The following is a 14,387-nucleotide window of genomic DNA, read 5'->3' as shown; positions in this document are numbered from 1 at the left end:
GCTCCGCAAAGGAAGAAGTTAACTTTAGCTCTTGAAGACTCTTTTATCCTGCACCATTTTGATGCCTTTAAATTTGTCACCTGAATGTGATATTAACATAATCGTCTGCATTTCAGCTAATGAATGCACCTGCTTCTAAGACTTTATTTTAGCAGTTTTAATGAGCTCTTCAAAAGAGTTTGCATGGACTTATTGCGCTGCCAGAGAAACAGCAGCTGTAAGCAACTATCAATACATTCAATGTTTGAATCAACCTCTGTGAAGTTGTTATACTAGCGGGGGTATCTATCCATCTGTATGAGATAAGGGAAATGAAGCTGAGCTATAGCTGCGACATTTGGGAACAAGTAGCCCTTGTCAAAGAGGGTTATTCCTTGCTTTTCCAGAGCATATTTGTCTCAGACAATTCATTTGAATCCCAATTTATTAATCTATATAATAATATTCCCCCATGTATAAACTCCTATAATGACTTCATGCTTACAAGCATTCAATGCTAAATTTTATTTTATAATGTCTATTCTTAAAAAGATGCGACTTTACAAAGGGCCACGTAATGTAGGAATCCAGTTACATGAAATATTCAGGGTGGGTAAATCCCATAGGAAAAACAGTAAATTGGTGGTTCTGGGGGTGAGTGGAAAAGGGAGAGAAGATTGGACAGCAACTGCTTACTGTGCGTGGGCTTCCTTTTGGGGGTGATAAAAATGTTTTAGAACTACTCATGACTGGTAGAGTTACTCAATGTCATAAATGTTTCTCTTCAAAATGGCCAGTTTTTATGAAGAAAAAAGTAGCCAGTGTTTTAATATGAATTTCACCTTAAACATTAACAAAAAAAACTATTCCTTAAAAAAATGTGACCTTTTGTTGGATCAAACAAACTCTGTTTGATTGGCTGTAGGTTTTAAAACAGGTGAGTAATTGCTCATTAAGACCCACAGTAAGGAAAAAAATCCTAACTATTTTACTTAAGTAATCAGGAGGCTTGTGTCAATGCTGAATCACACTTTGGCCTCACAGTAAAAAAAATATCAACTAATTTTAAGTCTCTAAGCAATCTGCAAGCTTTAAATCATCTTTTTGTCTAATATATTTCCCTTATCCTTGGGCCTAGTATGACAATAAGTTGTCATACCAGAAGGAACACTTTTTAAAATTTTTTTATTTATTTCTTTGTGAGTCATAGGGCTTGAACTCAGCCTGGGCCCTGTCCCTGAGCTCTTCAGCTCAAGGCTACCATCCTACCGCTGGAGCCACAGCCTCACTTCCAGTTTTCTAGAGGTTAATTGGAGATAAGAGTCTCAGGTCCTTTTGTGCTTGGGGTGGCTTTGAACCTTGATCCTCAGATCTCAGCCTCTAGAGTAGCTAGGGTTACAGGCGTGAGCCACTGGCGCCTGGCTGAGCACTCATTTTAATCTATTGATTTTTAAATAATATACAGGTGATAGAATACTAGATCAATCTACTCTTACTATATATGTTAATATGCTTGTTACATTCTGATTTCAATCATGTTTTCATGATTGTAATCTTCTTTTTCCTTCCATATGTTTTTCTATGTATTTTTATTTGAAATGAAACCATAACCATCCGAAACTCTACTGAAAATGAAAACTGAGACAAATGTCACTTTAAAAATGTAAATAGTATCCAGGCATGGTGGCTCACACCTGTAATCCTAGCTACTCAGGCAGCTGAGATCTGAGGATCCAGGTTCAAAGCCTGTCCGGGCAGTAAAGTACCAGAGACTCTTATCTCCAATTAATCTATCAAACAAGAAGTGGCGTAGGGCAGTAGCCTTGAGCTGAAGAGCTCAGGGACAGCGCCCAGGCCCAGAGTTCAAGCCCCATGACTGACAAAAGAAAAAAGAAAACAAAATGTAAATAGCAGACACACTACAAATTAAGCAGTGGTAATATCCTAGACTAAGGATGCCACTGATTTTTATCTGTCTCTGTTCGCCTGTCTGTCTGTCTGACTACCTATTTATCTTTCTAGCTATGTCTCAAAAATGAAATACCTGTTAGGAAAATGGAAATTTGTGTAATAGTAATAGTGTAACAAATATTCTGTCTGGGATAGAAGTAATTTCCTCTGAAACATCTCTCTCCTTCACCTAATCTAGAAGACCTCCTCATTGAGTCTGCTGGAGTAGTCATCCTTCTGGCAATGGGAGACAGTGTCACATTCCAAAAAATCTCCCCTTAGCCAGATCTCCACGGAGAGCCAGGAGACAGACATTCAGTTCTACGCTTAGGCTTCAGTTTTGTAATGTGAGAAAACAACCCCAAAGGAACTCACCTCCAGCCAACCTTAGGCTCTGCTCTGCTGACCTCACATTGATGAAGTTGTTGTTTGTGGCCTTGCCTGGCTATGCCTGTACACTGTGGTCCTGAGAAGGCTTGCTGCCTGAACGTGACCTGGGAAGCACTAGGGCCCCACCCAGGCCCTTTCCTGGACCTGCTGAATCATGATCAGCTGCTACAGAGAAGTCTCCGGTGATTCTTATTCACCCTTAGGTGCAAGAAATAGTGGTCTAAGGGATCTGTCTAGCATTGCTCTCCCCATCTCCTGTTTAAAATTGCCCCTATCCCCTTTCTACTTCCAGGCTCTACACCAATTTCTCTGCAGTGCTCTAGGGCAAACTTATCTCAATTTTGGACGAGTTCCCAACCAGTGGGTCTTGTGCAATCTGCCTTTCTATTGTTTGGGTGGTCACACATTTATGTAGTACAGCCTCCCACTGTCTGAGCCATGCCCATTCCCCTCCAGGTCGTCTTGCCCTCCTTATTCCCACAGCTCCAGTGTTACCACGTTCGTAAATTATTGTTAAGAAAGGAAATTACCAAAAGAAAAAAAATAGTGTCTATAAACCTGCATAGTTTAGAGCTAAAGAATATGTTAAAATTTTCCATCGTGGAAATTTCCCAGCTACTGGGCTCTTCAGATTTTTTTTTTCTTTCTTTCTTTTTTTTTTTTTCAGAGCTGCAAGCAAAGAATGGAAATTTCCAAATGCAGCATCAAGGGCTGCTGTTCTGCTGACTGTCTTGCTCAGCCAGGGTCATCTGCTTCCCTGAGACATCAAGGAATGCCAAGGTAGGCCTGAGAGAACATACACACACAACTTCCTCTGCAGAAAGAAGAGCTCTGGGCTGCCTCTGAGCCGTGATAAGGGAGAGATAGGAGAGGTGACATAGTTACCCCCTCCTTTCACCTGAGCCTGGTTTTTGTTCATTGTTACCACCTCTTAGCAGCTTATCCTGTTTGTCTCCTTTCCAGTGGCAGCTGGCTGGCAGGAGTTTTGTTTTGTAAGGAATTCCTAAGGTGGTGGGAGATCCTGAGGGAGGAAAGGACACATTTGTTTCCGTCCAGATTTCTAAGCACTCCACCAGGTAGATAGGATATAGCATTTCACCTTCATGTGACCCACCCAAGGTTAGCTTCTGATTCTCTGCACCCCAAATCTAGAAGTCCATTTTTCTCAGGATTATTCTATTTCCTAACCCCCCATAATCAGTCATCTGCAAGCTTCCTGCAGGTTTTATCTCTATGTCTTCAGCAATGTCAATATCTCTGTTCCTTTCCACATACACATATGTATATACACATGTATATATACATATACACTCTATGTATATGTATACATCTGCCCACACATCTTCTCATTTGCAGTTATGCCTGGGGCCAGAGTTAACAGGCATCTAATAGTTTTCTAACTTTGAATATATTCTTCCTATCCCACTAATGTTGCCCCTGAAGAAGTCCAATAGTGATAGCTCAGTGGAAGTTGGAGTTTAATAAAGGCATTGCCTTCCAGAAAATAAGACCAAGGACCCTGACTGGCTTTGGCCCAGAAAGAACATTTTCAGATCTAAGCTGTGTGGTTTTGTCTGAGTGGTTTGGGAGTTTTGTTTCTGTTTTTAGATTTTCAGGGATTCTGAAATAGTCTGAGAAGCAAAGGCTATCTATGTTTGTTCTTTTCTTAATGGAATTCCTATGGTCTAGAGAAAAGAGCAGCTAAGGAAGTTTTCGGATATCCCTGTCACTACTTATAATTAACATTATTTATCGAGGCAAGTTTGGCAATTGTAAAGGTTTTCTAGCAAGAGTTTTAAAGAATCCTTACATGGTCCTTGAATAACAAACAATAGCCCAAATCTGCCTCTTCAATCATATTCATATCCATATACTTATGACATCAATGATGAATTTTAACACCACCCGATAATAGAAATGAAGGGGAACAGAATGGTTAGCAAGAACATTAGACGTATGCGTAAACTTTATGCTCAAAGTCTGTCCAAGCTCACTCATTAGTTAAGTCTGTGACAGTGATTTCCCTGTTCCTCTTTGCCCATTAAAATTAATCCTGATTCCCTGGTGAGATTTTTCAAGTAGCATTTGAATGTGGGTCTGAGCCTCATCTGATAGTACATTTTGACAGACTCTATTCCGCTCCTCCTCTGTATCTGTCATTAGCTAGAGGATAATGGTCCACTTAGTTGAAAATACCATGATTCATATCTGTGGGCGGGGCGGAAGAGACATGTATGGTGAATATTTCTTTCCGGTAGAGACTGTAGAGATGAGTTTAAAAAAAAAATAAACTGTGGTCAGAATACATGCTGTTTTAGATCATAATTGATTGATTGTGATTTCAAATATGGTCCCAATTCTGTCCTTCTTGTTTTCCTGTTGCTTGTGATGACTTTGCAGCTTCTTGCACCAAGAATTGGAGTCTGTGTCCCTATCCTTTGAATCTGGGCTGGCCTTTTGACTTGAGCTGGCTTCTAGAATGTACCGGAAGTAACAGTGTGTGGAGTCCAAGCTGAGCCTTAAGTGTTTACTTCCATTTTCCCTCTTGAACCTGCCACTGTTCACTGAGCAAACCCAGGCCAGCCTGCAGGAAAACGAGAAATTGTGTACTGTCCCAACTGAGGCCATGCTAGGCCAGCCAGTCTCAAGCCAACACACCAGCTGACCACAAATGTGTGAGCAAGTCCACTATGAACAGCTGGACCCAGCCCAGGTCAGCAAAACCACTCAGCCAACTCCCAGGCTCATGGGAAACAGCAAATGGTAGCTGTTTTAAGCTACTAAATTGTAAGGGGATTTGTTATGAAGCAATAGATAACCAATACAGAGGAAAAATCCCACCTTGTTTGTTTCTGGAAAATTTGAGGCCACCTCAGAATCTATTCATCTAGTCATGTTAGTACACTTTCTATGGCTTACATATTTTCAACCTTCTTTCTCTTTAATGGTGAATTTTTTAAAAAATGTAATAGCCTATTGTTTGCTATGTGGGTTCTCAACCAGTTCAAGGCCTCGTTTTAAATATTGGCTTCTACTTGTCAGATCAGAAAAGCTGAATCTAAAATAATGATTGACATTTACTATAAAGGAACATCTGGTAAGTAATGTTACATTGTGCAGGCCTCGTAGTCTCTGTCACTCACTATACTGCTCTGCTTTAGTAGCACTACAATGGTCACATACAACATGTAAACAAATGATCAAGGCTGTGTTCCAATAAAAATTAAGTACAAAAGCAAGCAGTGGAGCAGATTTGTCCCTCAGGCTGTGATTTGCTGACCTTTGATTTAGAGCAATGTGTTACTATGCAAAAATATATTCACCTATACCAAGCAACTTTACTTGTAATTCATCCTCATTACTTTGAGGGGAGAAGGAAGAGACAAGAAGGGAGAGGGAGAGGACAGAGAGTGGGGGAGGGAAGAAAAGAGATGGTGAGAAAGAGAGAAAAAGGAAGAGAAGAGAAAGATTAAAATGGATTTCTTCTAGCAGATGTCAAGAAGGGGTTGTTTATATAGCAACCAGTACAGAACAACAGCATTCCTCCCAGAGCAAGTACCATACTGAACAACTTAAAACTCTAGTCATTTAGTCCTTAACCAGTTGTTTAGTGAATGCTAAAAGACAGTGATGCAAAGAATATCTCCCTTGTTTTGTTTCATTTCATAGCCTCAAATCTCAAATACTCCCTTAACAAATGTACACTGTATGTCACAATGAGGATGGGCCCCACTCATACTTTGCCTACTTGGAGCTCCCTGGATGTATTGTGCTATTTCACGCCTCTCTAACTCAGCACACAATGTTCGTTCTGCCTGGAACACTCTTAGCCCTCTTCTCATACTGGCGGACGCCCACTCTCTGATCAGCACTGAGCTCAATGATTCTGCCTCTTGGAAGACTTCCACCAGTGCACCTCTAGCTCCTCAGTTCCTCTCCCTCCCCCCTCACTGTCCACATACTCAATCAATCTCAGCATTCATTCTTCTCAAGTGATCATTGAAGTATAACTAATACTCCCATGGTATGGAGCACACACGGCTACATGCTGTCATGCGATCAAAATGACTAGCAGCCTTTCTTGCCCCCAAAGACAATCATACATTCAGCAACATTTATTAAGTACTTTCCAACTTCTGGGTAAGAAAAAAAGAAATGTACATAAAACAGCAACTGAGAGTGTAGATTATATAACCATGGAGATCACACATGGCATTTTTGTCTTTATGTCTCAATATCTCGCCATATCCAGGGCAGACACTGTAGATTACTATTAGATGGCTGGAGGAGAAGAGTTAATACTTCTCCAGCACAGAACACACGCCAGGCAATGTTCTAAGCTCCTCACCCGTGTGAATGCATTTAGTCTTCTCCTCAGCCTAATGGGGATAGCAGTATAATTCATGATAACGTCACATATGGGGAATAGAAGTCACAGGGATATTTTTTTCTATTTCCCAAGGTCATAAAAGCTCGTTCCAGAAATTATGCTCACCATCACTGGATGAAATGAAAACTGGGGTGACTCAGCATAAATCCATTTTCAACCCCTGGAGCAGCAATGCAGTGACATTTCTGATTTTCTGGTGGTTAATTGGAGATAAGAGTCTGATGGACTTTCTTGCCCAGGGTGATTTTGAACCATGATCTTTAGATCTCAGGCTTCCTAGTAGCTAGGATTATAGACATGAGCCACTGACACCTGGCTGAAGTCAGAAACCTAATTGATCCCTATTGTCTCCTCATCCTCTTGGATGGCATTCATTATTGCATGAGGAGCCACTCCATCCTGCACCTGTGATTTCAGTCTTCCCTGGTGGCTTCAAGAGCAAGATGGTAGATACTATGGTGGGTAGATACTAATGCTTATAATAATAAGCACTTTCAAAGAATCTGTTATGTACTGTATTTGATTGAAATTATTGAATATGCTTGCCTGCTTAGCTCCATGGCTCATTCCAGTGGACACTGTAACAAAGGAAGAGTTTGGAGAAGACTGTAAAGAACTGACTGTCCATATGCTGGTGAACCTGGCTGGTCATGGGTACTTTCTGTAAAAGCATGATGGCCAGCTACCCAACGAGGCTTTGGAACTATCCTGAGATCTCCCAGGGAATATGCCACTCAGTAGGAAAGACAAAGGCAGGAACAGGCAGGGAGAGGTCTGCAGCTATCTCCAAGCATAGACCTATTCTGCTGAAAAGACAAAGACCAGACATTTGGAATTGAATTTTGTGTCTGAAGCAAATATGAATTTGGAACATGTCAGACCTGAGCCAGGGCTTCAGAATTTATTAATGTGATCATATCATTTCTATAGACTGTTGATGTCCATATAGAATCAATGAGTCCATTCAGCAGTCTTCTCCAAAATACTGGACATTTTTCCTTTACTCCTTTTGCAAATTAGGTAAACCAGCAGAGGTGAAAGACACTTCTTAGTGGCCTCTACTGATGCCTCAGGGGACCTGACAGTGTGTCAGGGCATGGCAAGTTCCCATAGGTTTCCAGTTTTCCATCTGAGACACAACAGGAGCCACTGAGAACTTGAAGGCTCAAGAACAAGCTCCTCTCCAGCTACTTGAGAGGTAGGAAGTTCATGATTCAAGGTCGGCCCAGTCAAAAACTGGAGAGACCCTATTCTATAAAAAGAAAAGAAACAGGGTGTGGTAGTGCATGCCAGTAATCCTAAGTACTTGAGAGGCAATGGTAGGAAGATCATATTTCAGACTTGCACATCAAGAAAAGCAAGACTCTATCTAAAAATCAACCAAAAGCAGTAAGGCTTCACAGTATGGTACAAGTGGTAGAGGCCCTCCTCAGCAAATTCATAGCTTCAAGTACTCCTCAAGCAACCGTGTGTCCTTGTGGGTCTGTCCAAGATTGTGTTGGATTTCCTCCTGGGCAAGAAGTAGTCATGGGATTTTCCAGGGAACATTGATTGCCTAGCTGGAAAATTTCTGAAACCTCTACTTAACCAGGATTTTCGGGCACCTACAAACACAATTATAGAGCATTGGGTAGAGCGTACATCATCTTACTTGCTAATTAAAGTAATCCAAGTTTGTTTGTTTGTTTGTTTTGCCAGTCCTGGGCTTGAGCTTAGGGCCTGAGCACTGTCCCTGGACTTTCTCAAGGCTAGAGCTCTACCACTTGAGTCTCTGCCTCACTTCCAGCTTTTTTCTATGTATATGGTACTGAGAAATCGAATCCAGGTCTTCATGCACGCTAGGCAAGCACTCTACCACTAGGCCAAACTCCTGGCCTACTTCATTTTTTTTTTATAGCCAATGTCTGCTTGTTCATTATGAAAACTTGTGTTTCATCAAGACTCAGGTCTTCACCAAGACTCACCAGGTCTTTGCTTCTTTGAACGCTCCATAGAAGCAAACACAGCCACAGGAGCAGGTAGGAGAGGGCAGAGTACTTAGTGACTTGCATAGTTTTCAGCATCACTGTATTCCTCCAGCTAGTGGAGATCGTCTGGAAGTGCTTAAATCCAAGATGCAATTTCCTTCTTTAGATTGTCTTCTTATCTCCCTGGTTGTTAGAGGATCAAAGAAAATAATGAGTGTGAAAGTAGTTTGTAAACCAAGATTTGCAAGCTACTGAAATGTAAGAAAATTTTCGCAAGAGGCACTTAGCCTAAATATCGGATTGATTTTTAATGATAAAGTATTGTCTTCCCTTTTCTCCTATACATTCAATGCCTTTGAGGAATTTATTTCTCAGGATTTAATTTTGAGTAGCAAATCCACTCCACATCCTTTTAATACTGTGTGATAAGTTCCACCATGCATTTCACCTCATAGTCACCTGAAAATTTGGTTGAAACCTAAGCAGAACAATAAAAAAAGTCACAAAGCATGACATGATCACCTTGAGCCAACAGGACTCGTGAGGATCAATGCATTCCTACCTCGCTAGCATTTGAGAGCCTTTCTTGTGTGCAGTCAGACCACTAAAATTACACCCTAGACAAGCATTCTGAATACTTCTGTAATCCAGCACATAGGTGAAAGTGAGCATGGCAGCTCATTGTTTCAGAGCAGGTCAGTTGAGAAAATGAAAAATGTGATACTTTACTTGGGAAATTTCACAAAGAAGTGACACTATAAAATAGATTCTTAAAATGATTAATTTATTTATACTCTTTATTTATTTAAGCAATGGAGGCAATCTGTGTCTTAAGTGGATTCTCTATGATACCTAAGAAAAATCTTTTGCTTTTAGAAAATTATATAGTCAATTCTCAAGGTTTTTCCTCTCTTAACTAGAGAAAACAATAGAAATATTAAGCGATAAGATGAATTGTATTTTAGGGATTAATTTACACAAAGTCCCGATTCTCCATTTAGTCCTTGGGGGCCCAAAAAACATGAAAGTGCAAATAACTAGATTTTGTAAAAACAAAAACAACCAGAGAACTGAGGAATGAATTCTGGCAAGTATTATCTTCTCCCACTGGAACTTTTTAATTTCAACATTTTCAAATGCTACTCATGAAAGCTTAATTTTTCCAAATTCAGTTGTAGAATACCAGTTGCAGGACTCGTGTCCAGGTTTGAAGCACGTAAATAAATTGAATTTGGCACAGTTTTGTTTGCTCTTTTTTTGTTTTGTTTTTAGGCAGGATCTCACTATGTAGCCGAGACTGGCCTTGAACTCACAAGCTCCCTGGCTCTCACCTCCCAAACCACATCTGGCTTCAGATCAGATTTGAACTCCACTGATGAATACATTATAAAGCCCCTTTTAGGAAGGCTTTCCTCCATAGAAAAGTCTCTTTCTTCAGAAAAAGTTTAGACCAGTTTTTTTTAATTTTTAAAAATATTCTTATAATAACTTGTTACACAAAGTGTTAAGCATGCATAAAAGGTAGAAAGAAGAGGAAAAATGCATCTAACCTCTCTCATTATTAACACATCATCAAGCTTCAACAATTGACAACATATAGCCAATCTTATCCGAAAAGTGCTTTTTTTCTATCATATTTTGCTTCCTTTCTGTTAATCATGACATCATTTTTTTTTAAGTTCCTGCTTTGGCCACCTGACTTGGCCCTTGTTAATTACATTTTAATTACATCCTTTCCTGCTGCACTGTTAAGGCATCCTGTTAGAAGCTCCTTGAATTTCCAAATACATCCCATTTATTAAGCCATATCCTTTTGTAGATTGTGAATCTGAGCTCAGCCAATCTGAGCAGAGGGACAGGGCCTGCTGGGTTAGAGATAAAAAAGGATCAGCCTGCCTGCTCTTGGTTTATGCTTGCCAGATTTTTAGCTGATGGCACACTCTTCTGCAGAAGTATATTTTGCCTTGCCCACTTCCTTTTGAGTTGGTGTCCTTATTCCTATGAGAAACCCCAACATCCCCAGCTATTTCTAACATTGGCGAACCCTCTTTTTAATTTTTTAAGTCCTGAGTATGGAGCCTAAAGCCTTTTACGTTCTAAACTTTTTCTCCACCACTGAGTTAATCCCAGTACCTGAAGCTTCATGTTTAAACAGATACTAGCCAGTACATCATACTTACATACATTCTACAGTGCAAATAAGAAGGTCATGTTCATTCATCTACCTTTTTTTCTAGTAATTTTATTTTGATCAAGTGTTTTTCTTTGTCACCCTCAAAGTTCTCTCACTTCTGGGACTGTGATAAGACAAGTTCCTTTCATAGTGTAATAGAGGTTTAAATTTTATTAACTAACTTATTAATTATTTTCTCCTTATGACCACTATACCTCATTCTTGTGGATCGAATTGTTGTGAGAAGGTGGTAGCGATGGAAATGGAGGCATTTCCAGCAGCAGAACTGGTCTTTCATCCCTCTGCCCCCAAATTATATGACAAGCAGCAGATACTGTAAGGTAGGAGTCACAACAATCTACTCTCAGAAGAGAGCACAAGGCCCAATACCATGAACCAACTATTTCAAGGTTTATTTATAACAGTTTATTTATTTTATATGTATTACTAAGCATTTTTAGAACATGCTCTGTATAACTGTCATTCTAAGATTTAACAAAAATGCATACCAGTTTATAGCCCAATCATACCCATAGGAGATCTAAAATAATAATATTTAAGAATGAAGTCAATTAGAATAGTGAAGTTGGGGAGAAGTTATATGGCTTTAATAAAACTTGGGTTTCTTCTTTCATATTGTTCCCCATGGTGAAAACAGCAACATTCCTATCTAACTGGTAACACTTGTACTGTTTGCTAAGTTCAGGATCCTTGGTTCCCCTAGGAAGCAAGTGTCCTGCTGTGGTATGAAGTGGAAGCTATCACTGGGAACTAGACAAGAGGAAAAATGGCTTCTTTCAGAAGCAATGTATTCATGTAAGTGGAAGAGTATTAAAATGATTAATCATTTTACCAGAAATCTCAAGCCTGGTTTCATTTGCAAGTCTGTTTCAGAACTATAACCAACTTTGCAAGATTCTCGCTTTCATGGGAAAAAGTTTCAATCTCTTCAAGAACAAATGTGCTGGGAATAGGGAGCCACAAAAATGTACCCCAGGGTTGTTATCATTGTTGTAACTTGTTTTGCGTTTGGTAGACTAAGAGAAATATGAGGATTTTGAAAGGAGGATTTTGGAATTCTGGGATAAAAGCTTTACCTTTTCCTTCAATAGGTAAACCAGGAAAAGAGCAAGAAACTACATTGCAGTTTGCTCAAGCCAGGACTTTCCAGGTCTGCTGGAGAGAGCTTGCCAAATATTTGTTGCTTTCTACACATAATGCTAAAACAAATGAGGAAAATGAGCACCAAATGACCTTATGTAAGTAAATTGTGTTTCTTCCTTAGCATAATCACTGATAATCTTGGAGACTCAGGAAGATAGTTATGTCAGAAAAAGGCATTTATCTGAGCCAGGCACCAGCAATTTCCACAAATAAAAATTCTAGCTCCTCAGGAGTCTTAGATCTGTAAATCTCAGTTCTCAGCTGCCAGCCCATGCAGAGGTTCTTATCTCTAGTTAACTAGCAACAACCCAGCAGTGGAGGTGGCGCTCAATTAGCAGAGCCTTGGCCATAAGTGAAAAAGCTGAGTAAGAATGCAAGGCCCTGATTTCCTTCTTAAGTAATGGCGCTCTCTCCCCCCAAGAAAAGGAGAAGAAAAAGGCATTTATTTAATGCAAAAAAGCACTTATTTTTAAAAATAATATGTCAGAAAACAATCTGTGGTGAACAGAAAAAAATAAAATGGAAGGAATGAAAGTAAACAAATGTGAATGGGTTGGATACCCTTTTGGGAAGCCGAACTTTTATACTATGTTAAAAACAAAAAGGTTGAAAATGCATAATTTGGAAAATGGATATGTGTCAAATAGGAATAAGAGAACAGAATTAAAATTACAAAAGGCAGAGGTTGCTAGATGCAATCTATTTACCCTGATTAAGCTTGAGGTGGCAAAGTGTCTAGTTTTAAAAATTAATAATCTTCTCATAGCACCTTCCCCCTTTTGTGGTGTCAGGAAGAAAGCCTAGAACCTCAGTAGAACTATACAAGTGCTCTTCCACTGAGCTACAAGCCCCATCTTTTCATCTCCATTTACAATTGAGGTAGACAGTTATAAACAGAAGTGGGTGAGGCCTAAAGTCTAATTCAGTTGGAGACTACTATTGATGTTTCATTTTTCCTCCTTCCTGTGTGGAATACATATGGGATAAGCTTTAGGATCCATAGTGCAACCAGGACTTGGAGAATGGTTGCCAAGCATGTGATGGTGTATATCTGAATCAGCTGAGGCAGGAGAATCAAGTTCAAGGCCAGCCTAAGCTAGTCAGGCAAGTATAAATTTTTATTGAACTACATTAGAACCAGTCCTGGGGCTTGAACTCAGGGACTGGGGACTGTCCCTGAATTTCTTTTGCTCAAGGATGGTGCTCTACCATTTGAGCCACAGTGCCGCTTCCAGCCCTTTCTGTTTATGTGGTACTGATGAATTGAACCCAGGACTTCATGCACGTTAGGCAAGCACTCTACCACTCAGCTACACTTCCAGCCCATAACTTTTTATATATCTATGGAATGGTTAAAATAATCAATCATGTGATTGGCTAAAGAATAAGAAGGTGAATATTCAATGCATATATGTGAAAATGGAACTAGGAAAATTGAGGAGATGGGGGAGAATGATGAAAGGGTAACACTGATCAAGATACAATGAATTCATGGACTGACATGTTGAGCTGAAACCCTTTTATATAACTATATAAAGATAATAAAATTATAATTATTTTTAAAAAGAAATGCAAGTATACAAATTATAATTATTTTTTTAAAAAGAAATGCAAGTATACAACATATCATGTATTGGGCCTTAGGTAAGGGTTTATTCTTTCTGACTTTGTTTCTTTGTCTATCAAATGATTCTTTTCCTCTTATCATCTTCCAGTCCACATCAAACAGCAAGGAAAGCATCTCTGGGCAGAGGAGCCAGGCTATAAGATGGTGGTGGTTGTTCCACATTAACAGCAGGCTAACTTAGCTTTTCTCAACTGAGTAGGAAACACAAGGCTGTCTCCCAGAGCATTCAAGAGCACCAAAAGAATGTTAAATGGATGGATTGTTACTTGCAGGAAAAGAAGCAGGCACCATGTTTCCAATTATTCTTCATTTCAGACAACAACTAGCTGTTTCCGCCGGCTGGCACAGGCGCTGAATGGGGAGCACTATTGAGTAAAGGCTCCTTGCTTAAAGGCGGGTGAATGTAGGCCAGTGAATTTTTTGACACAGTCCCAGCTTTATTTTTGCATATTGTTGGCAAGCTAATATCAGGGACAGTAGTAAAACAATTAACAAAACCTCTGAAAGTATGGCTAGAAGGACAAAAAGTCTTTATAGCCCCCCAAAATATAAACTTTTTATTATTTGTGACACAGATAGGACTTGTACATGTAGTTGTTGGTTAGAACTAGAAAAACACTAGTATACCTCTTCAAGAGAACATAAAACATTCCATCACAAAAGCAAAATGTTGAGGTATTTAAAATGTTTAAAACTAGGTAAATACAGCTGGGTTAGGTGGCATCTGCTTATAGTTCCAGCTTCTTA

The 14,387-nt window shown here is 39.6% G+C and overlaps 1 protein-coding gene across 2 annotated transcripts in view; it reads right to left on the bottom strand.

Moving 5' to 3' along the window:
* Positions 1–8,855, bottom strand: part of Mkln1 (muskelin 1) — a 206,899-nt gene extending 198,044 nt beyond the window's left edge. The window contains exon 1 of one of the 2 annotated variants that reach the window (XM_090333313.1): positions 8,674–8,855. The gene's annotated coding sequence lies outside the window, so the exon portion shown is untranslated. The remainder of the gene's footprint in view (positions 1–8,673) is intronic. The other variant, XM_090333314.1, reaches the window with a different exon arrangement.
* Positions 8,856–14,387: the final 5,532 nt, after the last annotated feature.

The sequence above is a fragment of the Megascapheus bottae genome, chromosome 5 (genome assembly GCF_031878675.1).
Source record: "Megascapheus bottae isolate mThoBot1 chromosome 5, mThoBot2.hap1, whole genome shotgun sequence".
NCBI lineage: Eukaryota > Metazoa > Chordata > Mammalia > Rodentia > Geomyidae > Megascapheus > Megascapheus bottae.
This window is presented reverse-complemented; position numbering and strand designations above follow the sequence as displayed.